The sequence below is a fragment of the Stegostoma tigrinum genome, unplaced genomic scaffold (assembly GCF_030684315.1).
Source record: "Stegostoma tigrinum isolate sSteTig4 unplaced genomic scaffold, sSteTig4.hap1 scaffold_213, whole genome shotgun sequence".
Lineage (NCBI taxonomy): Eukaryota > Metazoa > Chordata > Chondrichthyes > Orectolobiformes > Stegostomatidae > Stegostoma > Stegostoma tigrinum.
This window is the reverse complement of record NW_026728150.1, coordinates 188,344-214,644: the sequence shown is the minus strand read 5'-3', so window position 1 is coordinate 214,644 and position 26,301 is coordinate 188,344. Positions and strand designations below refer to the sequence as shown.

General features: G+C 46.2%; 1 long non-coding RNA gene across 1 annotated transcript in view; it reads left to right on the top strand.

Moving 5' to 3' along the window:
* Window positions 1-26,301, top strand: part of LOC132207932 (uncharacterized) — a 77,615-nt gene that overhangs the window by 26,048 nt on the left and 25,266 nt on the right. The window contains exon 2 of the long non-coding RNA XR_009444021.1: window positions 10,503-10,667. This is a non-coding gene — a long non-coding RNA (uncharacterized LOC132207932). The remainder of the gene's footprint in view (window positions 1-10,502; window positions 10,668-26,301) is intronic.

The window sequence follows — 26,301 nt, the reverse complement described above, 5'->3', positions numbered from 1 at the left end:
CTGCAGCCCTGTCGTGCTGACAGGGATTTGCCCCCCGCAGCCCTCTCCCGCTCACAGCGACTTGCCCCCCGCAGCCCTTACCCGCTCACAGCGACTTGCCCCCCGCAGGCCTTACCCGCACACAGCGACTTGCCCCCCGCAGCCCTGACCCGCTCTCAGCGACTTGCCCCCCGCAGCCCTGTCGCGCTCACAGGGACCGGCCCCCGCAGCCCTGACCCGCTCACAGGGACCGGCCCCCGCAGCCCTGACCCGCTCACAGGGACCGGCCCCCGCAGCCCTGACCCGCTCACAGGGACCCGCCCCCGCAGCCCTGACCCGCTCACAGGGACCCGCCCCCGCAGCCCTGACCCGCTCACAGGGACCGGCCCCCGCAGCCCTGACCCGCTCACAGGGACCTGCTCCCGCAGCCCTGACCCGCTCACAGGGACTGGCCCCCGCAGCCCTGACCCGCTCACAGGGACCGGCCTCCGCAGCCCTGACCCGCTCACAGCGTCTTGCCTCCCATCCCTCTTACACAGGTCACCCCTTGCTCAGAAATGGTCCCAATTATCCATGAATCGGAAATCCAGCCCCCTGTGCCAGCTCCTTAACCATGCATTTTCATCTCACCTATCTTTCTCTGACTTAACTCACTAACATGTGGCACTCGTGGTAACCCATAAATTATTACCCTCTCGGTCCTGCCTTTCAGCCTCTTTGCTAACTCCTTGTACACAGTCCGCAGGATGTCATCCCTCTTTCTGCCTATGTCATTGGTACCAACGTGCACAGTGGCCTCTGGCTGCTCACCCTCCCCCTTAAGAATTTCTGACACCCAATCAGAGATGCCCTTGACCTTGGCAGCAGGGATGCAACACGCAGCCCTGGTGTCTCAAATGTGGCTACAGAATCTATGCCCCCAACGAATGAGTCTCCAACCACGTTCGCTCACTTGGATTTGCCTGACCCTGTCCCACAGCAGGGTGGTTTGTACCATGGACCTGGCTACTGCTGATTGTATAACTGACCCAGTTTAGTTTTAGATCAGTGTTAACCTTGGTTTCGTGGATAGCCAAGCACCTGAGTCGTCTACAATACAGGAGAAATACATTCTTCAGCTCACGGATTCTGTGACAGTCAAGGACAAGCACTGAATTGTTCTAACCTCATTTCCAACACCTGGCCCATAGCCTTGCATGGCTTGGATAGCACTTGCACGTTTAAAAAAAAAAATAAATGTGAGGATGATGTGAGGGTAAGGACATGGAATTTTTTTGATGTGGTCATATTCTCTCTTGTTGGAGCTGATTGCTGCTTAGCACTTGTGTGGCGCAAATGTAACTTAACCTTCATCAGGCCAAGCCTGATCGTTGTCCAAGTCTCACTGTATTTTCTCACCGTTGACTTCACTGTTGGGCCTAACCAACATTTTGTACATACCCTGCCTATTCTGAAACTCTATCACTTAATATTAAGTCTAATAAAGACAAGTATCCAATGTGCCTTCCAAACCACTTCAACGACCTGGTCCATTACATTGGGGGATCAACAGGCATGCACATCAAGATCCTGAGATCCCTCTGATCATTGGTGCTTGTGAGGTCCCTATGATTCATCATGGGCTCCAAAATCTGTTTGTGCTGTGTCACCTGATCCTTATCCCGTTTGTCCTTACATGAAATAATGTTCACAAACGCTTCTCAAAAATTCTTCCCAATCCTACTTTTTGCAATCATGATACAAGTGAGCATAAAACTTGGAACACGACAGCAACAGGAATGTGCCCTTTGGCCCACCATGTTGGGCCAAACATGACAACAAATGAAATAATCCCTTCTGCCTGTCCTTGATCCATAGTCCTCCATTCCTTACCTATTCGCGCACTTAACTAAAAGTCCCTTTTAAATGCTTTCATCGTATCTGCATCCACTACCACCCCGGGCACTGTATTCCACACTTTTAACATGCTCAGTGTGAAATATTTGCCCCTCACATCTCTTTTGAACTTCCCCCCCTCTCAGCTTAAATGCATGCCCCCTAATAGTGGACACTTCAACTCCGGGGGAGAAATTTTCTGACCGTTAGCTGTATTTATGTATCTCCTAATTTTATAGACTTCTATCAAGCCTGCCCTCAGCTTCTACTGCTCCAGAGAAAATGAAGAGTTTTTCCAGCTTCTCCCTCTCGTTCATACCCTCTATTCCAGTCAGCATGCTGGTAAATCTCTTCTGCACCCTGTCCAAAGCCTGCACATCCTTAGTGTAATGTGGTGGCCAGAATTGAATGCAATACTCTGTGTGGTCTCACCAAAGTCTTGTAAAGCTGCAATGTGACATCCTGACTCTTGCACTGAGTTCCCCTATGAATAAAGGCAAGCATGCAATATGCCTTCTTGACCACCCTATCTACTTGTGTGGCTACTGTCAGGGAGTTATGGTCTGGGACCCCAAGATCCCTCTGGACATCACTGCTGTTTGGGGTCCTGCCATTAACTGTGTATCCCTTTCCTTAACACTTGGTCTCCTAAAATGCAACACCTCATGCCTGCCCAGATTAAATTCCATCGGCCATTTCTCCGCTCGTGTTTGCAATTGGTCTGTATCTTGCTGTGTCCTTTGACAACCTTCCATGCTGTCCACAAGTCCACTGGTCCTTATATCATCTGCAAACTTAGTGATCCCCCATCTGCATTTGCAACCAAGTCATTTACACATATCACAAACAGCAGAAATCACATCGATGCGGAACACCACTCGTCACTGAGCTGCAGCCAGAAAAACAGCTTTCCACCACTGAGACGGCAAGAACTGCAGATGCTGGAATCAGAGTTAACCAAGTGTGGAGCTGGAGGAACGCAGCAGGTCAGGCAGCATCAGAGGAACAGGAAAGCTGACATTGTTGATGCTGCCTGGCCTGCTGTGTTCCTCCAGCCCTATACTGTGTTATCTTTGTCAGCCTTCCACCGCTACCGTCTGCCTTATATGGGCAGGCCAAGTCACCATGGATCTCATGGATCTTAATCTTCTGGATGAGCATACCATGAGGGACCTTATTGAAAACCTTCGTAAAATCCATGTATATGTTATCAACTGTTCGATCCGAATTGATCACCCTTGTCACCTCCTTGAAAACTTCAACTGACTTGGTAAGACATAACCTGCCTTGCATAATACCATGCTGGCTGTCCCTTATTAGCCCATACTTTTGAGACATGAGACACTCACCAGTCTGTCGTTTCCTGGAAAGTCCCTGTTTTCCTGCTTGAACAGAGGAATGACTTTATCCACTCACCAGTCTCCGCAACCCCTCCAGTGCCTGGCAAGGATATCAGATCCTGTTGAAAGTGGTGTGTTGATGCATTTGTGTCATGATTGTGTTTTGTTTCAGCCCTGACATTCAAAGCAGTGTAAGAATGTCTTTGTGCAGCAGGCGAGGTGTGATGAGACTGAGCCTTCATACAATTGCAAGATGTTGAAAATTTGCCATTATTTATGAAAACAGTGATAAATTTCCATGATCAACATTTCTGTTACACTGCAATGATTATCCCGTGGCATGTAAAATCAGAAAGATACGATAAAATGAGACTGGGTCATATGCAGGGAGAATGTTTGCCTTTCATGTCTATAGAAGTAGTGAAATATTTCCGTGAATCTAAAAGTCACTTTTCCGTTCATTGAAGGACACAATCATCGCCTTGGAAGCTTCATCACGATACTACTTTGCATTTCTGAAGAGGGAAGAAGAAATCAACATGAAAATTCAATTCCATGGTTTTGGAAGTCCCATTGAGAACACGATTCATATGCGCCGGCATAATGCTCTGACCGAGAAAGAATTGAAGGTGAGTTTGTAGTTTGGAAGATCGCAGCAATTTATGCATCAACTTCTTCATCGATAATGTTCCATTGCTTTCAAACTGCATTTTCCACTCTGCAAGATAATAACTGTGAGAACAAGCAACAGCATCGGTAGGTGGTCTATGGGGAATGCAATGTTACAAAACCCGATCCATTCAACAACATATTTCAGATATGTCAACAAATTAAATATTCCAGCACAGGATAAAACAAGGAAGATGAGAGTGAGGAGGCAATAGCTCTGATGACAAAAGAACAGAAATTTACCTTTATCCATTCGAGCAAAAAAGCAGGCACGCAAATAAATAATCATCTAACAATGCACATGTGCAACGGAGGCTACACGGGGACTAAAAATGCCGAATTGTTGTCATGCGTATTGCTGAAAGGATGATTGAAACAGAATCTGTGGTAAATTTGAAGAAATACAGATGATGCATCTCAGGATGTTGGAGGAAGAACATTTATGGACTGAGGCAAATTGTATTGCCCTTTTCAGGAGTTATTGGGTTCATAATGAATTGAAACACTTCCTTCTGTGCTGAAAGCTTTAGTTTAGTTGCAGCTGGATCACAATTTCTGTTCCTGGTAGTATTTAGCAAACTGTTAAAAGTGAATGTCACTGCACAGAATTCCAAACATGACTCCAATCAGTAGAGAAAATATCCAAGGTGTGTGATGAGTTGTATCCTCTCATGTTGAACAGCGCAGCGACAGATACAATGGAGGCACTGATGATAATGTTCCAAGAATCCTTAGATTGTGGAAAATTCGCAGAGGATTGAAAGATGGTGAACATAACACCATTATTACAAAGATACTTGGACAAAATAGTAAGCAAGTATTGCCAATTTAGGTCAACCTGGGTAGATGTTCATGCCGGCAATGAAAGATGAAATAACAGGGTACTGAGTGCGCTATAACATCCTACAGAGTGAACATCCTTTCATAACGGGGAAATAATACTTGACAAACTTGCTACAGTGCTTTGAGAAGGAAACAAACATTACTGATGAAGGACCACCAGTTGATGTCGTACATTGAGATTTCAACAAAGCATTTGATAAGGTACAGCTCGTAAGGTGTCTCGAAGGAAAAGAGCCCGTGTGTTCAACGGTAGTATGTTCGGATGGACAGAGGACTGCATCGTTAATAGAAGTAGAGTTGTAGCAGCAAGATGGTAACTGACAAGTCATGTACAGCCACAGAGCGAATGCTGCGGAGGCCGTACACCTCATGTTGACTGGGTTGATTTCGGAAATGGCGGGGGGGATTGCTATGCTTAGGAAAGTTGGGCAGGCAGGGACTACGTTCATTGGCGTTTTTAAGATTGAAAACAATGTTATTTTTTCAACATTTAAGATTCTTAAGAGGCTTGATGGTGTATATCCGTAGAGATTACTCCCATTTGTGAAAGATTTTACGACCAGAGGCCACATTTTCAAATTGGTTGCCCATTAATTCAGGGAAGAATTACTTCTTTCAGGTTGCAGCAATTTATTGAACACTTTAGCCAAGAAGGTTTTAGAGGTAATGCCATTAATCATATGCTAGGCTGTAACGGCCAGGTTAATTTTTAAATCAAGAAACAATGATAATGAGAAAAGGGTCGAGGCCTGAAACGTCAGCTTTTGTGCTCCTGAGATGCTGCTTGGCCTGCTGTGTTCATCCAGCTTCACACTTTGTTATCTTGGATTCTCCAGCATCTGCAGTTCCCATTATCAGTGATAATGAGAAAAGGGTAGTCGTTACAGTGGAAGATACTTCAAGGATCCCCTTATTACTAAAGAACACAGGGAGGAATTAAACACATCACTACCACACCATCACTACCATGAGAAAAGTAGCAGTAGACAATCTAATGGAGTGAAAGCAGATTGGACTCTTTGCCGTGATGGTTTACTTTCTAAGATTCTAAACAATGAGCTTCAGAGTCGGTGTCTGCTTTGACTGTAATTTCCCAAAAAGGTTTAGATTCCAGAGAAGCATCTGAGGGCTGGAAAACTGCTGATGTGACATCCCTGTTTAAAAAGGAGAGAGGCAAAAAGAAGATAACTACAACCGAACCAGCCTAACATCTATTGTTGGAAATATGTGGCAATCAACTATGAAGAAAATAGTAGCAGAACATTTGGAAAATCAGAATCTAATCAAACAGAATCACCATAGCCTGATGAAAGAGAAATTATGTCTGGCTAATTTGTTTGGGTTTTTGGAGGAAGTTTTGGGAGGAGAATTAACAGAGGAAAACCAGTAAATGTGTTGTGTTTGGACTTGGAGAAAGCATTGAGAATGTACTCAAAAGTAATAAGCTAAGAGCTGAGGTTTTGAAGGTAGTATATTGCTATGGATCAGTATACTTTGCACGTTCTGGAAGGAGAGATCACATCTCGAGTGAAATGCACCTAGTGAATATATATTTTGGGGAACTTGGTGGCAATCCGGTAAGTCAGTGCAGAGGGTAAGAGGTGCCATTTGCTTGCTTTTTTTGCCTGATAGTTCGTAAGCATTTTTTTTGAGACAGGGTGAATTGAAGCCAGAATCAGGGACCGAGAGGGTGAACCAGGTTCATTGGTTGGTGATCGCTACTGGTTTAAGAATCTATTATCGGTAGCTTTCAGATTGAAAGTAAATCGGAGAAATATTTACAGGCTACAAACTAAAAGACCAGAATGTTTTCAAATCAAATTAAGATCGAAGTAATTGAAATGGAGATGCCAGGCCAGATGATGATTTGTACCTACGTGACGGGCGAGTGGTCAGGCCCCATACTCCAGCTTAGGGTTGATGAACTGGAATCTCAGTTTTTACCAATCAACAAATCACGTGGGGGACAGTTACTGGGGAATGCTGTGCTTCAGGAGGCAGTCACACACCTTAGATTAACTAGCTGAAACTTGGTCAGTGGCCAATGACAAAGAACAGGGCAGGTGGAAGGTTTCAGGATGTAGTGCAGAAGGAACCTTGGCCTTTGATCTTATCTAACAGGTTTGAGATTCTTTCTTCCTGTGTGGATGAGAGTGCAGGGTATAGGGAAGATGAGTAAACTGACTGTAGCACTGTGGTACAGGGGGACATTGAAGAGGGAATAAAAAGTGAAATGTAGTTATAATCAGAGGTAGTATAGTTAGGAGAATGAACACTGTTCGTTGTGACCAGGATCGAGAGTCTCGAAAGTAGTGTTGCCTGCCTGGTGCCCAGGTTCAGGAGATTCCATCTCGGCTACAAAGGAACTTGAAGTGGGAGGAGTAGAAATCCAGCTATCGTGGTCCACACAGGTACCATTGATATGGAAGAAAGAGGAAAGAGGTTCTCCTGAGGGATTATGAGCACCGAGGTGCTGAGGTGAGAAAGCAGAACCAGAATGGTAATAATCTCTGAATTATTATCTGAGCAATTTTGGCACGGTGTGAACATTATTATAGATGTACATTGTTCAAATGGTGGCATGGCAGAAATGTGTTTGAATTCATGGGACATTGGCATCGGTATGGGGAAGGAGGGAGTCGTTCTGGTGTTATAGGCTCAACGAGAATCATATTGGGACAAGTATCCTCGCAAAATACAGAGCTAGGTCTGGGGCTAGGGCGTTAAAATAAAAAGTGTGGAGTGGGTGAGCTCAGTTGCATGGAAAATTGTGGAAAAAGTTAGAAGCTGGTAAGTGCTCAGCAAAGTTTCCAGAGCAAGTAATAGGACAAAAAGTTTGGAAATGGTCAGGAGTCTCACTTCAGCTGCAGCAGATAAGAAGGGTGGCTGTAAATGCCAGACTGAAGATCTTGTATTGAATTGCAGGGAGTGTATGAAACAAAGTGAATGAGTTTGTGGTGCAGATTGAAATTGACAGATACATCACTCTGGGTATCACAGAGAGGTGGTTGTTAGGGGATAAGTGTTGGGAACGAAATAGCCAATGATTCATGTCCGATAGAAAGAACAGGCAAATGAACAGAGATAACAAAGTGTGGAGCTGGATGAGCACAACAGGCCAAGCAGCATCTCAGGAGCGTAAAAGCTGACGTTTTGTGCCGAGACCCTTCTACTTCTGTGTGTTCATCCTGCTGTGTTCATCCAGATCCACACTTTGTTATCTTGGATTCTGAAGCATCTGCAGTTCCCATTATCTCCGATACAAATGGACAGAGATGCCAGGGTTGGCTTGTCAGTAAGAAATGAAGGAACCAAATGAAGGAACGCGCTAAAGGAACCAAAGCTCTTGTGCTTGTTTATTAATGACTTGGAGGAAAGCGGTGCATGTGCTGTGGCTAAATTTGTAGATGACTGAAAAAATATTTAGAAAGACAAGGCATGGCCCAGAAACAGAGATTTACCAGGATGTTACTTGAATCGGAATGTATTAGCTATAAGGAGGGTTTGGTGGAAATGCTGTGTCATGATACATGTAATGAGATCAACCATGATCTCACCAAATGATGGAGGAATATTCAATGGGCCAAATGACTTTTTTTCTGAGTCTTCTTGTTTGACAATGCATTCATGAAGGTGTTTTTTTTTTCTCTCTTGGATAAGATGTGGAAATGAAATGTATACGAGATGATGGGAACTGCAGATGCTGGAGAATCCAAGACAACAAAATGTGAGGCTGGATGAACACAGCAGGCCAAGCAGCATCTCAGGAGCACAAAAGTGCTCCTGAGATGCTGCTTGGCCTGCTGTGTTCATCCAGCCTCACATTTTGTTGTCATGAAATGTATACACTTCCTTTTCATCTGGGAATAAATAATTGTTCTGAACGATTTCCATTGACTAATAGCAATCTGACAAGCTTCGCAATGTAAAGAGATTTTTAGCTTCTTTTTAATTGTAAAGGTATTCTTTGGAATTAATTTGGCATATATTATTTGCATCTCAGGAAGTATGTTCATCACTGCATCTCAAAAAGTGCTCTGTTGTATGACAGTAGCTTTTTAAAGATCACTTCAATGGTTGTGATTTTGAGTTGCCATAACACACATTAAATTACACTGTTGGCCAATCTGTCCATGATTATTTCATTATCTTATGCTTCAAACAGACAAGGAAATATTGGTGATGCAATGAAGTGTTTGACTCTCAAATATAATTGCTGTTATAGTTTCCACTTGGAAGAAAGATTCACATCAAATTGACTGGTCAAGGAAATGGGACACTGACTGTGAGTACTTTGAATGTTCGACTTATTCCTAAAATGAAAGTTATGACCTTGATGATTTCTCTTTCATGCAGATATGAAGAGACTCTTTTAAAATATCCTCTCAGTTAGTGGTTCAGGCATAAAAGTGCAATATGTATATTTATGTATATACATGTACATGCGTCATCTGAAAAGATAATGAGTATAAATCACTTGTGACAAGGTGAGAATGAGTTATCCAGATAGTAAGAACTGCCAATGTTGGTGTCTGAGATAACACATTGTGGAGCTGGAGGAACACAGCAGGGCAGGCAGCATCAGAGGCTGAGGAAAGTTGAGGTTTTGGGTCAGGACCCTTCCTGAGAAATGGAGGGTGGAAGGGAGCTCAGAAACAAATAGTTTTGAGGGGGAGGAGGTGGTAGGGAAGGTAGGTGGGATGGTGATAAGTGAGTACTATCCAGATTGGAACAGATTTTCCCCAGTGGGTATTGAGTACGAATTCCAAATCACTCTCAAAATCTTAGTGACTGTTAACATTGATGTTTTTTGTCTGTGTGTTTCAGTAATTGCATGACAGTTGAATGGTTCGTTGAGAGTGAGGAACCTATGGACTCTCACACACCAAGATGGAATTTAGTTCGAAGAGTGAGTTCAAAATAGTTGCTTGCTTTTAAAATCTTGACCGTTTTTGCTGTCCAGTTGAATGAATTTAGCTTCATACTGCTTCAATAGGAATTAGTGTTTAATAGGAACATATTTGTGAAACTTACAGTTCCGTAAGTTTTAGCATAAACTGGTCCAGCCTTTCGGTGCTTGCAAAAAGGCTCACCTCTCCATTAATACCGAAGGAAAATTGCAGTTTAAAAGTAAGTTCACCCGTTGTCAGGGAATGAAATGTTAATGTTGACTCGAAAATAATTTTTAAAAAAGTCATATATTTGTGTAACACTGAACTCAAATTAAAATTTGGATATGCTAGTTTTACAGATGGTTGGATATTGAATTCATTTTAAATGAGGGTGAAGATCACTTTAAATCCAGCATATTTGTGAAGAAAAGAAATAGCATGTCAAATAAAATTAACTGCATGACTCTTCATAGCCCTATATGTAGAATTTCATTCTGAACTATGAGACAGTTGTGACCCCATACTACCTCAGTGCTCATGGCAAGAGTAAGACTCCTGTTTGACGTGCTGTGCACTGCATGGAATGGCGGCAACATCAGATTCATTGATGCTTGAGAATCAAAAGAATATGACGATATGATTTAAAATCAAAATCTCATTGAACACTTCAAGGAATGTATTACAGGAAGAGGGGGAAAGCATGTATGACTAATAGAAGGTGGTGGCGCAGATCACATAGACCTGTGTGCTAAAACTTATGACAAATTTCACATTGAATGGAACAGTTTAAACAGGCTGGAGGAAGCAGACATGCCAGCCCAAACTTTTTGAATTTGAGCATTCTGTTCATAAACATCAGCAAAATTGTTGGAAACATGTTTATTCTTTCTCTTTTATTGCACAGAACCATACGATTAGACTGTTTTGATGAGAAATTTAAAGATTACGTGTCCCATCCGTTTGACTCACAGTTTGGTACCATAGGTTGGTACGATCTTCGTTGGAGAAGGAAAAGGGATGTTCCAGATACAGAAAACCGTCAAACCATTTACAACAAAGTCCATTTCTGGTTAGTATTAATTAATGCAGTTAACATTTTTAGCTTGACATGATTGCACAATGGAGTCAATAAGAAAATTCCATCTGATATTCCACATAAATTTTAAGTGGATATTAAAGCAGCTCATTTCTTTTTCACGCTGTATGCTGCTTTTAAGAATGGTTGTCTTATTGTCGAAATGTTTAGCTTTGACTCCATGGCTTCTTCCATTAGCTCACATTGAAACACATGTTTCTTCAGCCAAAAATGCACATTTACCCGGTGTAGCTTGACCAACCTTCCCCTGTGGTCGTTCCCCTGAAATCCCCTGCAGTAGCTCCCCTGAAAAACAACTATACCATTTTGGATACTGTTCCGGGGACGACTTAGCAGGGGTATGCAGTAGGGTGCAGGTCTCTGGCACAGAGTCTGTCCCTCTTGCACAGAAGGGGAGCGGGGATAGGAAGAGAGTGATAGTCATTGGGGACTCAATAGTTGGAGGGACTGATAGAAGATTTGCCGGGAACGAAAGAGACTCACGATTGGTGTGTTGCCGACCAGGTGCCAGGGTCTGTGATGTCTCGGATCGTGTGTTTAGGGTCCTGAGGGGAGAGGCTGACCAGCCCCAAGTCGTGATATACATAGGCACCAACGGCATAGGTAGAAAGAGGGATAGGGATGTCAGGCAGGATTTGAGGGAGCTAGGGTGGAAGCCGAGAGCTAGAACAAGCAGAGTGGTCATCTCTGGTTTGTCACCCGTACCACGTGATAGCGAGGCAAAGAACAGGGAGAGATTTCAGCTGAAGACGTGGCTGCAGGGATGGTGCAGGTGGGAGGGCTTCAGGTACATGGACAATTGGGGCTCGTTCTGGGGAAGGTGGGACCTGTACAAACAGGACGGTCTCCACTTGAATGAGAGGGGCACGAATATCCTGGGTGGGAAATTGGCTAGTGCCATTCGGTTGGATTTAAACTAGCTCAGAAGGGGGATGGGAAACTGAGGTGTAGTCCCAGTACACAGGAGGATGAGCGTAGGGAGGACATGGTCAGGACCTCACTGTCACAGGAGTGTGCTGGCAGACAGCAAGCTGGATTGAAGTGTGACGACTTTAATGCCGGGAGTATCCGGAATAATGTAGGTGAGGTTGCAGCTTGGATAGGTACCTGGGACTTCGATGTTGTGGCCATTTCGGAGGCATGGATAGAGGAGGGTCAGGAATGGATGTTGCAGGTTCTCGTGTTTAGATCTTTGATTAAGGTCTGGGAAGGTGGTAAAAGAGGGGGAGGTGTGGCTTTGTTGGTGAAGGACAGTATAACGGCGGCTGAAAGAACCTTTGAGGACTTGTCTACTGTGGTGGTATGGGCTGAGGTTGCCAAGGAAGGTTTGTCGACTGAGCCAGTGTGGGTGGACGTTCGGAACAGCAAGGCAGCAGTCACTTCACTGGGGGTTTTCTACGGACCCCAAATAGCGGTTGGGAGATCGAAGAACTCATTGGCCGGCAGATTGTTGAAAAGTGCAAACGTATCAGGGTTGTTGTTGTGGGTGACTTCAACTTTCCCAATATAGATTGAAACCTCCTTAGTGCAGATGGTTTGGATGGAGCCGTTTTTGTCAGGTGTGTTCAGGAGGGTTTCCTGACTCAGTATGTGGACAGGCCGAGGGGGGAGGCCATTTTGGATTTGGTGCTCGGCGATGAGCCAGGACAGGTGTCAGATCTCGTGGTGGGAGAACACTTTGGTGACAGTGACCGCAAGAGCCTCACATTTACCATAGCCATGGAAAGTGAAAGGAGCAGTTACCAGGGGAAGATATTTCACTGGGGTCAAGGAAACTATGATGCTATCAGACAGGAGTTGGGAAGTACAGATTGGGAGCAATTGTTCCACAGAAAGGGCGCAGCAGACATGTGGAGGCTGTTCAAGGAGCAGTTGTTGCGAGTGATGTATAAATTTGTTCCTCTGAGACAGATAAGAAGGGGTAAGATTCAGGAGCCTTGGATGACGGGTACAGAGGTGCTTCTTGTCAAAAAGAAAAGGCAGCGTACGTAAGGTGGAGGAAGTGAGGGTCTAGCACAGCTTTAGAGTATTCCAGGCCTGCTCGGAAGGAGCTCAAAAGATATTGCCTGTACAATTGTTACCTGTTACAACCTTTGCATCCACGCTTGCTCATTCAATGGTGTCAAGATGCCAGCAGTGCATGTACCTTCTCCATCCCCTAATGCCGTCAGCTCACACAAGACATAGTCCTTACTTAAAATCTTCTGATCAACCAACGTTCATTGTAATGGACATTTTAGTTGTCTGTCATGAAACGAAAACTGATTCTGACTGGCATGACCTGCAGTGCAAATGAATATAATCTGCGAAACGAGATTCCTTATGGGCTTGCAGCCGCTACAAATAATTGCTTTTCAAAGACGTTGCATACATACATTTTTTTCTCCTGTCACCTTAGATTATCTTTTTGTTTATGCATGTTGTGTGGGTTTCCAGTCAGGCCCATAAACACAGGTTGATGCAGTCACTGTTATAACACGGTATTGAAGGAGAATTTGTGATCTTTGGAGTTTCATTCCAGTGTCTGAAGGAGTGCACCATCAAGCCACTTCAGAGCACTACTGGCGACGAATTGTTGCAAGTTTTCAAGTGTTACCGATCGTCACATAAAATATGGCCTTTTTGTTGTTGCGCTATTCATCTTAACTGCACCATATCTAGTATTTCGGCTTGGAAACTATTTCAATTTTTTTGATTGACTTATTCAAAATCATTTCTGATTGTTGTCATGATATCTACAATATGTTATTTTGATTGGACATAGAGGATTGGATCTGTCTTAATGGAAATAATGTATGCGCTTATAAAATCCCTTCTGGGCAAGGTAGTTGCTCAGTGGTTAGAGTTGCTCATGCACTGGGGAGCCAATTGAGATTCCAGTCTTGGGTAAATATCTGTGTGGAATTGACACGTCCTCCCCGCGTCTGCGAGGGGCTTCTGCCAGGTGCTGCAGTTTCCTCCCATTGTTCAAAGATGTGCAGGTCCTTATATGTGATTTGTGAAGCATTTCTTAAATGTTTCAATCCTGCCAGCATCCAGTGCCTTGGACAAAATAACTGGAGATGAATAAAAGATACTGTGCCTTTTGACACCATTTCCTGCTGGATTTTCATCAATCCTGCTTTATATCGGTGACAACTTCCATGACCTTTTTTGATGCTATGTCTGAATTGACAGTCTAGTTCCAAATATTTGTTGTGCAGTATTTCAAGGTCTCTGTTACAGCATACCCATGAATGTCCACTTCAAAAGATACTTCCATATCATAGAATCCCTACGGTGTGGAAACAAGCCCCTTTTGACCCAAGAAGTCCACGGCCACGCTCCAAAGAGCATCTCACCCTGACTCATCCCCCGACCCTTTCCTCAGTAACCGTACGTTTCCCATGACTAACACACCTAATCTACACATCCCTAAACACAATGGGCAAGTTTGGCATCTTCCATACACCGAGCCTGCACATCTTTGGACTGTGGGAGGAAACCAGAGCACCCAGCAGGAACCCATGCAGGCATGGGAATGTACAAACTCCGCACAGAAAATCGTCCAACGGTGGGGTTGAACCTGGGTCCCTGGCGCTGTGAGTCAGCAGTGCTAACCACTGAGCCACCGTGCTGCCCTTGGAGTTAGACAGAGCTTGCTTGTTCCTGGGTGGCCTCAAACTGCCAACCTCCACTTCGTGGCAAAAGTGCTGACCAACTGCACTCATCTTCACTGGTTTTTGCTTTGTATCATTGAATTCAATTCTTCAAACTCTATGATAAATATTTAAATTTCCATTGATATGTGAGCGTTGTTTTTAGTACGCAGTATTGGTTTATTATGTTTCATTGGTACATAATGAATATTGTATGTATATGCAAATGGGCAAGTTGGTAATGATGCAGTCCGCAGACCTAGAGGATAATAACACTGTCCTTCAATCGCCCACGATGCCCTCTGCAAACTGGTAGAAAACAAAAATTTCTAAAAAATTCATCTCTCCTCCCGTCAGTCGATCAAAATTAATTCAGGATTTTGTACAGGCCAATAAGCGTAAGATTACACGAGCCTAAACAAAACTACTGGCTCATATTAGTTCAGTAAAGTGAAAGGGCAACAATAGAGGTAGGAGGAACTGCAGATGCTGGAGAATCTGAGATAAGAAGGTGTAAAGCTGGATGAACACAGCAGGCCAAGCAGTATCATCCGGCTCTACACCTTGTTGTCTCAGATTCTCCAGCGCCAATTTTCTGAAGTAGGGTCTCGTTCCGAAACATCAGCTTTCTTGCTTCTCTGATGCTGCTTGACCTGCTGTGTTCATCCAGCTCTCCACCTTGGGCAACAATAGAGTATGTTTTAAGTCACTAGATATGTTACGTGGGTTTGTCTTCCTTAGGGTGGACAATGGGATGCAGTGACTGAGGACAATGGGATGCAGTGACTGAGGGCAATGGGATGCAGTGACTGAGGGCAATGGGATGCAGTGACTGAGGACAATGGGATGCAGCGACTGAGGACAATGGGATGCAGTGACTGAGGGCAATGGGATGCAGTGACTGAGGGCAATGGGATGCAGTGATTGAGGACAATGGGCTGCAGTGACTGAGGGGAATGTGATGCAGTGACTGAGGGAAATGGGATGCAGTGACTGGGAATTGGGACGCTGTGGCTGAGTGAAATGGGACGCAGTGACTGATGGAAAGGAGATGCAGTGACTGATTGAAATGGGATTGCCGTGACTGTGGAAAGGAGAAGCAGTGACTGAGGAAATGGGACGCGGTGACGGATGGAAATGGGATGCTCTGACTGAGTGTAAAGTGAAGCTTTGAGTGAAATGGGATGCAGTGGCTGTGTGAAATGGGATGCAGTGGCTGTGTGAAATGGGATGCAGTGGCTGTGTGAAATGGGATGCAGTGACTGGTGGTAATGAGATGCTCTGACTTAGGGAAAGGAAATGCAGTGTCTGTGGGAAATGGGATGCAGTGACTGATGGAAATGGATGCAGTGACTGAGTGAAATGGGAGGCGGTGACTGAGGTACTGGGAAGGAGTGACTGAGTTAATAGGGATGCAGTGCCCGTGCAGGCTTGGGGTGCAGTGACTTAGGGAAATGGGATACAGTGCCTGAGTGAAATGTGACGCACTGACTGAGTGAAATCGGATGCAGTGACAGAGTGGAATGGGATGCAGTAACTGCGTGAAATGGGATGCAGTGAATGAGTGAAATGAGATGCAGTGTCTGATGGAAATGTGATGCAGTGACAGAGTGACATGAGCTGCAGTGACTGATGGAAATGGGATGCAGTGACTGAGGGACATGGGATGCAGTGACTGAGGGACATGGGATGCAGTGACTGAGGGACATGGGATGCAGTGACTGAGGGAAAGGAGATGCAGTGACTGTGGGAAATGGCATACTGTGACTCAGGGTAATGGGATGCAGTGACTGAGGGGAGTCGGATGCAGTGAGTGTGGGAAACTGAATACAGCGTCTGAGAGATACGGGAAACAGTGACTGAGGGAAATGTGATGCAGTGACTGAGGGAAATGTGATGCAGTGACTGAGGAAAATGTGATGCAGTGACTGAGGGAAATGGGATGCAGTGACTGAGGGGAATGGGATGCAGTGAGTCTGGGAAATTGAATGCAGCGTCTGAGAGATATGGGAAACAGTGACTGATGAAAATGGGATGCAGTGATTGAGTGAAATGTGATGCAGTGATTGAGTGAAATGTGATGCAGTGACTGAGTGAAATGTGATGCAGTGACTGAGTGAAATGTGATGCAGTGACTGAGTGAAATGGGCTGCAGTGACTGTTGGAAATGGGATGCAGTGATTGAGTGAAATGGGATGCAGTGACTGAGTGAAATGAGATGCAGTGACTGAGGAAAATGGGATGCAGTCTGTGAGTGAAATGTGTTGCAGTCACTGAGTGAAAGGGGATGCAGTGACTGAGTGAAATGCGATGCAGTGACTGAGTGAAATGCGATGCAGTGACTGAGTGAAATGCGATGCAGTGACTGGTGGAAATGGGATGCAGTGTCTGAGGGAAATGGGTTGCAGTGACTGACGGAAATGGGATGCAGTCAGTGAGTGAAATGAGATGCAGTGACTGAATGAAGTGGGATGCAGTGACTGAGGACAATGGGATGCAGTGACTGAGTGACATGGGATGCAGTGACTGAGGGACATGGGATGCAGTGACTGAGGGACATGGGATGCAGTGACTGTGGGAAATGGCATACTGTGACTCAGGGTAATGGGATGCAGTGACTGAGGGGAATGGGATGCAGTGAGTGTGGGAAATTGAATACAGCGTCTGAGAGATACGGGAAACAGTGACTGATGGAAATGGGATGCAGTGAATGTGGGACATGGGATGCAGTGATTGAGTGAAATGTGATGCAGTGACTGAGTGAAATGCGATGCAGTGACTGAGGGAAATGGGATGCAGTGACTGAGGGAAATGGGATGCAGTGACTGAGGGAAATGAGCTGCCAAGACTGAGTGAACTGGGATGCAGTGACTGATGGAAATGGTATGCAGTGACTGAGGGAAATGGGATGCGGTGACTGACGGAAATGGGATGCAGTGACTGAGGGACATGGGATGCACTGACTGAGGGACATGGGATGCACTGACTGAGGCACATGGGATGCAGTGACAGAGGTACTGGGAAGGAGTGACTGAGTTAATAGGGAATCAGTGCCCGAGCGGGCTTGGGGTGCAGTGACTGAGGGAAATGGGAGACAGTGCCTGACCGAAAAGGGACGCACTGACTGAGTGAAATGACATGCAGTGACTGTGGGACATGGGATGCAGTGACTGAGGGACATGGGATGCACTGACTGAGGGAAATGGGATGCAGTGACTGAGTGAAATGGGATGCAGTGACTGAGGGACGTGGGATGCAGTGAATGAGGGACGTGGGATGCAGTGACTGAGGGACATGGGATGCAGTGACTGAGGGAAATGGGATGCAGTGACTGAGGGAAATGAGATGCCGAGACTGAGTGAACTGGGATGCAGTGACTGAAGGAAATGCGATGCAGTGACTGAGGGAAATGGGATGCAGTGACTGACGGAAATGGGATGCAGTGTCTGTTGGAATTGGGATCCTGCGACTGAAGGTAATGGGATGCAGTGACTGAGGGTAATGGGATGCAGTGACTGAGTGAAATGGGATGCAGTGACTGAGTGAAATGGGATGCAGTAACTGAGGGTAATGGGATGCAGTGACTGAGTGAAATGGGATGCAGTGAATGAGGACAATGGGATGCAGTGACTGAGGGCAATGGGATGCAGTGACTGAGGACAATGGGGTGCAGTGACTGAGGACAATGGGATGCAGTGACGGAGGACAATGGGATGCAGTGACGGAGGACAATGGGATGCAGTGACTGAGGACAATGGGATGCAGTGACTGAGGGGAATGGGATGCAGTGACTGAGGGGAATGGGATGCAGTGACTGTGGGAAATGTGATGCACTGACTGAGGGAAATGGGACGCAGTGACTGGGAATTGGGACGCAGTGACTGATGGAAAGGAGATGCAGTGACTGATTGAAATGGGATGCAGTGACTGAGTGAAATGGGATTGCCGTGACTGTGGAAAGGAGATGCAGTGACTGAGGAAATGGGACGCGGTGACGGATGGAAATGGGATGCTCTGACTGAGTGTAAAGTGAAGCATTGAGTGAAATGGGATGCCGTGGCTGTGTGAAATGGGATGCCGTGGCTGTGTGAAATGGGATGCAGTGGCTGTGTGAAATGGGATACAGTGGCTGTGTGAAATGGGATGCAGTGACTGGTGGAAATGAGATGCACTGACTTAGGGAAAGGAAATGCAGTGTCTGTGGGAAATGGGATGCTGCGACTGAGGGTGATGGGATGCAGTGACTGACGGAAATGGATGCAGTGACTGAGTGAAATGGGATGCAGTGACTGAGTGAAATGCGATGCAGTGACTGAGGTACTGGGAAGGAGTGACTGAGTTAATAGTGAGGCAGTGCCCGTGCGGGCTTGGGGTGCAGTGACTTAGGGAAATGGGATACAGTGCCTGAGTGAAATGTGACGCACTGACTGAGTGAAATCGGATGCAGTGACTGAGTGGAATGGGATGCAGTGACTGCGTGAAATGGGATGCAGTGAATGAGTGAAATGAGATGCAGTGTCTGAGGGACATGGGATGCAGTGTCTGAGGGACATGGGATGCAGTGACTGAGGGACATGGGATGCAGTGACTGAGGGACATGGGATGCAGTGACTGAGGGAAATGGGATGCAGTGACAGAGTGACATGAGCTGCAGTGTCTGATGGAAATGTGACGCAGTAACTGAGGGAAATGCGATGCAGTGACTGAGGTACTGGGTAGGAGTGACTGAGGGACCTGGGATGCAGTGACTGAGGGACATGGGATGCAGTGACTGAGGGAAATGGGATGCAGTGACTGAGGGACATCGGATGCCGTGACTGAGGGACATGTGATGCAGTGACTGAGGGACATGTGATGCAGTGACACACGGACATGGGATGCACTGTCACATGGACATGGGATGCAGTGACTGAGAGAATTGGGATGCAATGACTGAGGGAAATGGGATGCAGTGACCGAGTGAAATGAGATGCTGTGACTGAGGGAAATGGGATGCAGTGACTGCGTGAAATGGGATGCAGTGAATTAGTGAAATGAGATGTAGTGAATTACTGAAATGAGATGTAGTGACTGATGGAAATGTGATGCAGTTACTGTGGGACATGGGATGCAGTGACTGAGTGAATAGTGATGCAGTGCCCGAGCGGGCTTGGGGTGCAGTGACTGAGGGAAATGGGATACAGTGCCTGAGTGCGATGTGATGCAGTAATTGAGGGAAATAGGATGCAGTGACTGAGGTACTGGGAAGGAGTGACTGAGGGAAATGGGATGCAGTGACTGACGGAAATGGGATGCAGTGACTAAGTGAAATGGGATGCAGTGACTGTGGTGAAGGAGATGCAGTGACTGAGGGAAATGGGATACAGTGACTGAGTGAAATGGGATGCAGTGATTGAGTAAAATGGGATGCAGTGATTGAGTGAAATGGGATGCAGTGACTGAGGGACATGGGATGCAGTGACTGAGTGAAATGGGATGCAGTGACTGAGTGAAATGGGATGCAGTGACTGAGTGAAATGGGATGCAGTCTCTGAGCGAAATGTGTTGCAGTCACTGAGTGAAATTGGACGCATCACTGAGTGAAATGGGATGCAGTGACTGAGGGAAATGGGTTGCAGTGACTGAGTGAAATGGGAAGCACTGAGTGAGTGAAATGCGATGCAGTGACTCAGTGAAATGAGATGCCTTGTTTGATGGAAATATGATGCAGTAACTGACGGAAATGAGATGCAGTGACAGAGTGAAATGGGATGCAGTGACTGAGGGACATGGGATGCAGTGACTGAGGGACATGGGATGCAGTGACTGAGGGACATGGGATGCAGTGACTGAGGGACATGGGATGCAGTGACACACGGACATGGGATGCAGTGACTTTGAGAATTGGGATGCAATGACTGAGGGAAATGGGATGCAGTGACCGAGTGAAATGAGATGCTGTGACCGAGGGAAATGGGATGCAGTGACTGCGTGAAATGGGATGCAGTGAATTAGTGAAATGAGATGTAGTGAATTAGTGAAATGAGATGTAGTGACTGATGGAAATGTGATGCAGTTACTGTGGGACATGGGATGCAGTGACTGAGTGAATAGTGATGCAGTGCCCGAGCGGGCTTGGGGTGCAGTGACTGAGGGAAATGGGATACAGTGCGTGAGTGCAATGTGATGCAGTAATTGAGGGAAATAGGATGCAGTGACTGAGGTACTGGGAAGGAGTGACTGAGGGAAATGGGATGCAGTGACTGACGGAAATGGGATGCAGTGACTAAGTGAAATGGGAAGCACTGACAGAGTGAAATGCGATGCAGTGACTGAGTGAAATGAGATGCCTTGTTTGATGGAAATATGATGCAGTAACTGACGGAAATGAGATGCAGTGACAGAGTGAAAAGCGATGCAGTGACTGAGTGAAATGGGATGCAGTGACTGAGTTAATAGGGAGGCTGTGCCCGAGCCGGCTTGGAGTACAGTGACTGAGGGAAATGGGATACAGTGGCTGAGAGAAATGGGATGCACTGTCTTAGTGAAATGGGATGCAGTGGCTGAGTGAAATGGGATGCAGTAACTGGTGGAAATGGGATGCAGTGACTGATCGAAATGGGTTGCGGTGACTGAGGTGAGGGAGATGCAGTGATGGAGTGAATTGGGATGCAGTGACTGAGTGAAATGTGATGCAGTGACTGAGTGAAATGTGATGCAGTGACTGAGTGAAATGTGATGCAGTGACTGAGTGTAATGGGATGCAGTGACTGAGTGCAATGGGATGCAGTGACTGCGTGAAATGGGATGCAGTGACTGCGTGAAATGGGACGCAGTGACTCAGTGAAATGTGAATCACTCACTGAGTGAAAGGTGATTCCGTCACTGAGTGAAATATGATGCACTCACTGAGTGTACTGTGATTCAGTCACTGAGTGAACTGTGATTCAGTCACTGAGTGTAATGAGATGCAGTCACTGAGTGAAATAGGATGCAGTGGCTGAGTGAAATGGGATGCAGTGATTGAGTGAAATGGGATGCAGTGACTGCGTGAAATGCGATGCAGTGACTGAGTGAAATGTGATTCAGTCACTGACTGAATTGGGATGCAGTCACTAAGTGAAATGGGATGCATCACTGAGTGAAATGGGATGCAGTGACTGATGGAAATGGGATGCAGTGACAGAGTGACATGAGGTGCACTGACTGAGTGAAATGAGATGCAGTGCCTGATTGAAATGTGATGCAGTGAGTGAGGGAAATGGGATGCAGTGACTGAGTGAAATGAGATGCACTGACTGATGGAAATTGGATTCAGTGACAGAGCGACATGAGCTGCAGTGACTGAGTGAAATGAGAAGCTGAGAATGCACTGTCTGTGAGATACGAAAACAGTGACTGATGGAAATAGGATGCAGTGACTGTGGTGAAGGGGATGCAGCGACTGAGTGAAATGGGATGCAGTGACTGACTGAAATGCGATGCAGTGACTGTGTGAAATGGGTTGCAGTGACTGATGGAAATGGGATGCAGTGACTGCGTGAAATGTGATGTAGTGGCAGAGTTTAATGGGATGCAGTGACTGAGTGAAAAGGGATGCAGTGACTGCGTCAAATGGGACGCAGTGACTCAGTGAAATGTGATTCCGTCACTGAGTGAAATGTGATTACGTCACTGAGTGAACTGTGATGCAGTCACTGAGTCAAATAGGATACAGTGGCTGAGTGAAATGGGATGCAGTGACTGAGGGACATGGGATGCTGTGACTTAGGGACATGGGATGCTGTGACTTAGGGACATGGGATGCAGTGACTGAGGGACATGGAATGCAGTGACACACGGACATGGGATGCAGTGACTGGGTGAAATGGGATGCAGTGACTGAGGGAAATGGGATGCAGTGACTGAGTGACATGAGCTGCAGTGACAGAGGTACTGGGAAGGAGTTTCTGAGTTAATAGGGAATCAGTGCCCGAGCGGGCATGGGGTGCAGTGACTGAGGGAAATGGGATACAGTGCCTGACCGAAATGGGATGCACTGACTTAGTGAAATGGGATGCAGTGACTGAGGGATATGGGATGCAGTGACTGAGGGACATGGGATGCAGTGACACACGGACATGGGATGCAGTGACACACGGACATGGGATGCAGTGACTGAGGGAATTATTATGCAGTGACTGCGTGAAATGGGATGCAGTGACTGAGTGAAATGCGATGCAGTCACTGAGTGCAATGTGATGCAGTGAATGATGGAAATTGGATGCAGTGACAGAGTGACATGAGCTGCAGTGTCTGATGGAAATGTGATGCAGTGACTGAGGGAAATGGGATGCAGTGACTGATGGAAATGGGATGCAGTGAGTGTGGGAAATTGAATTCATCGTCTGTGAGATACGGGAAACAGTGACTGAAAGAATTTTGATGCAGTGACTGTGGTGAAGGAGATGCAGTGATTGAGTAAATGGGATGCAGTGACTGAGTGAAATGTGATGCAGTGACTGAGTGAAATGTGATGCAGTGATTGAGTGAAATGGGATGCAGTGACTGAGGGAAATGGGATGCAGTGACTGAGGGAAATGGGATGCAGTGACCGAGTGAAATGAGATGCAGTGACTGAGCGAAATGGGATGCAGTATTTTTGGGAAGTAGGATGCAATCACTGATTGAAATGAGATGCAGAGACTGTGGGAAAGGAGATGCTGTGTCTTTGGGATATGGGATACAGTGAGTGTCGGAAATTCAATGCAGCGTCTGTGAGATACGGGAACCAGTGACTGATGGAAATGGGATGCCGTGACTGTGGTGAAGGAGATGCAGTGATGGAGTGAATTGGGACACAGTGACTGAGTGAAATGTGATGCAGTGACTGAGTGAAATGTGATGCAGTGACTCAGTGAAATGGGATGCAGTGACTGAGTAAAATGGGATGCAGTGACTGCGTGAAATGGGATCCAGTGACTGCGTGAAATGGGACGCAGTGACTCAGTGAAATGTGATTCAGTCACTGAGTGACAGGTGATTCCGTCACTGAGTGAAATATGATGCACTCACTGAGTGTACTGTGATTCAGTCACTGAGTGTACTGTGATTCAGTCACTGAGTGTACTGTGATTCAGTCACTGAGTGAACTGTGATGCAGTCACTGAGTGAAATAGGATGCAGTGGCTGAGTGAAATGGGATGCAGTGACTGAGTGAAATGAGATGCAGTGACTGAGTGAAATGAGATGCAGTGACTGAGTGAAATGCGATGCAGTGACTGAGGTACTGGGAAGGAGTGACTGAGTTAATCGGGATGCAGTGCCCGAGCGGGCTTGGGGTGCAGTGACTGAGTGAAATGGGATGCAGTGATTTAAGGAAAGGAAATGCAGTGTCTGTGGGAAATGGAATGCTGCGACTGAGGGAAATGGGATGGAGTGACTGACGGAAATTGGATGCAGTGACTGAGCGAAATGGGATGCAGTGACTGAGTGAAATGGGTTGCAGTGACTGAGTGAAATGGGATGCAGTGACTGAGTGAAATGGGATGCAGTGACTGAGTGAAATGGGATGCAGTCTCTGAGTGAAATGGGATGCAGTCTCTGAGCGAAATGTGTTGCAGTCACTGACTGAAATTGGACGCATCACTGAGTGAAATGGGACGCAGTGACTGAGGGAAATGGGATGCAGTGACTGAGTGAAATGGGATGCAGTGATTGAGTAAAATGGGATGCAGTGACTGAGGGACATGGGATGCAGTGACTGAGTGAAATGGAATGCAGTCCCTGAGTGAAATGGGATGCAGTCTCTGAGCGAAATGTGTTGCAGTCACTGAGTGAAATGTGATGCAGTGACTGAGTGAAATGGGATGCAGTGACTGAGTGAAATGGGATGCAGTGACTGAGTGAAATGGGATGCAGTCTCTGAGCGAAATGTGTTGCAGTCACTGAGTGAAATGGGATGCAGTCTCTGAGCGAAATGTGTTGCAGTCACTGACTGAAATTGGACGCATCACTGAGTGAAATGGGACGCAGTGACTGAGGGAAATGGGATGCAGTGACTGAGTGAAATGGGAAGCACTGACTGAGTGAAATGCGATGCAGTGACTCAGTGAAATGAGATGCCTTGTTTGATGGAAATATGATGCAGTAACTGACGGAAATGAGATGCAGTGACAGAGTGAAATGGGATGCAGTGACTGACGGACATGGGATGCAGTGACTGAGGGACATGGGATGCAGTGACTGAGGGAAATGGGATGCAGTGACTGAGTGAAATGAGATGCAGTGTCTGAGGGACATGTGATGCAGTGACTGAGGGACATGGGATGCAGTGACACACGGACATGGGATGCACTGTCACACGGACATGGGATGCAGTGACTGAGAGAATTGGGATGCAATGACTGAGGGAAATGGGATGCAGTGACCGAGTGAAATGAGATGCTGTGACTGAGGGAAATGGGATGCAGTGACTGCGTGAAATGGGATGCAGTGAATTAGTGAAATGAGATGTAGTGAATTAGTGAAATGAGATGTAGTGACTGATGGAAATGTGATGCAGTTACTGTGGGACATGGGATGCAGTGACTGAGTGAATAGTGATGCAGTGCCCGAGCGGGCTTGGGGTGCAGTGACTGAGGGAAATGGGATGCAGTGACTAAGTGAAATGGGAAGCACTGACAGAGTGAAATGCGATGCAGTGATTGAGTGAAATGAGATGCCTTGTTTGATGGAAATATGATGCAGTAACTGACGGAAATGAGATGCAGTGACTGAGTGAAATGGGATGCAGTGACTGAGTTAATAGGGATGCAGTGCCCGAGCAGGCTTGGAGTACAGTGACTGACTGAAATGGGATACAGTGGCTGAGAGAAATGGGATGCACTGTCTTAGTGAAATGGGATGCAGTGACTGAGTGAAATGGGATGCAGTGTCTGCGTGAAATGCGGTGCAGTGACTGCGTGAAATGCGGTGCAGTGACTGCGTGAAATGGGATGCATCACTGAGTGAAATGGGATGCAGTGACAGATGGAAATGGAATGCAGTGACTGAGTGAAATGGGATGAAGTGACTGTGTGAAATTTGATGAAGTGACTGTGTGAAATTTGATGAAGTGACTGAATGAAATGCGATGCAGTGACTGAGTGAAATGCGATGCAGTGAATGAGTGAAATGAGATGCACTGACTGATGGAAATTGGATGCAGTGACAGAGTGACATGAGCTGCAGTGACTGAGTGAAATGAGATGCATTGTTTGATGGAAGTATGATGCAGTAACTGACGGAAATGGGATGCAGTGACCTAGGGAAATGGGATGCAGTGACTTAGGGAAATGGGATGCAGTGACCGAGTGAAATGAGATGCAGTGACTGAGCGAAATGGGATGCAGTGACTCAGTGAAATGTGATTCAGTCACTGAGTGAAATGTGATTCCGTCACTGAGTGAAATATGATGCACTCACTGAGTGTACTGTGATTCAGTCACTGAGTGAACTGTGATGCAGTCACTGAGTGAACTGTGATGCAGTCACTGAGTGAAATGGGATGCAATGGCTGAGTGAAATGAGATGCAGTGACTGAGTGAAATGGGATGCAGTGACTGAGGGACATGGGATGCAGTGACTGAGGGACATGGGATGCACTGACTGAGGGACATGGGATGCCGTGACTGATTGACATGGGATGCCGTGACTGAGGGACATGGGATGCCGTGACTGAGGGAAATGGGATGCAGTGAATGAGGGACATGGGATGCAGTGACACATGGACATGGGATGCAGTGACCTGAGGGAATTTGGATGCAGTGACTGAGTGAAATGAGATGCATTGTTTGATGGAAATATGATGCAGTAACTGACGGAAATGAGATGCAGTGACTGAGGGAAATGGGATGCAGTGACTAAGGGAAATGGGATGCAGTGACCGAGTGAAATGAGATGCAGTGACTGAGCAAAATGGGATGCGCTATTTTTGGGAAGGAGGATGCAATCACTGATTGAAATGAGAT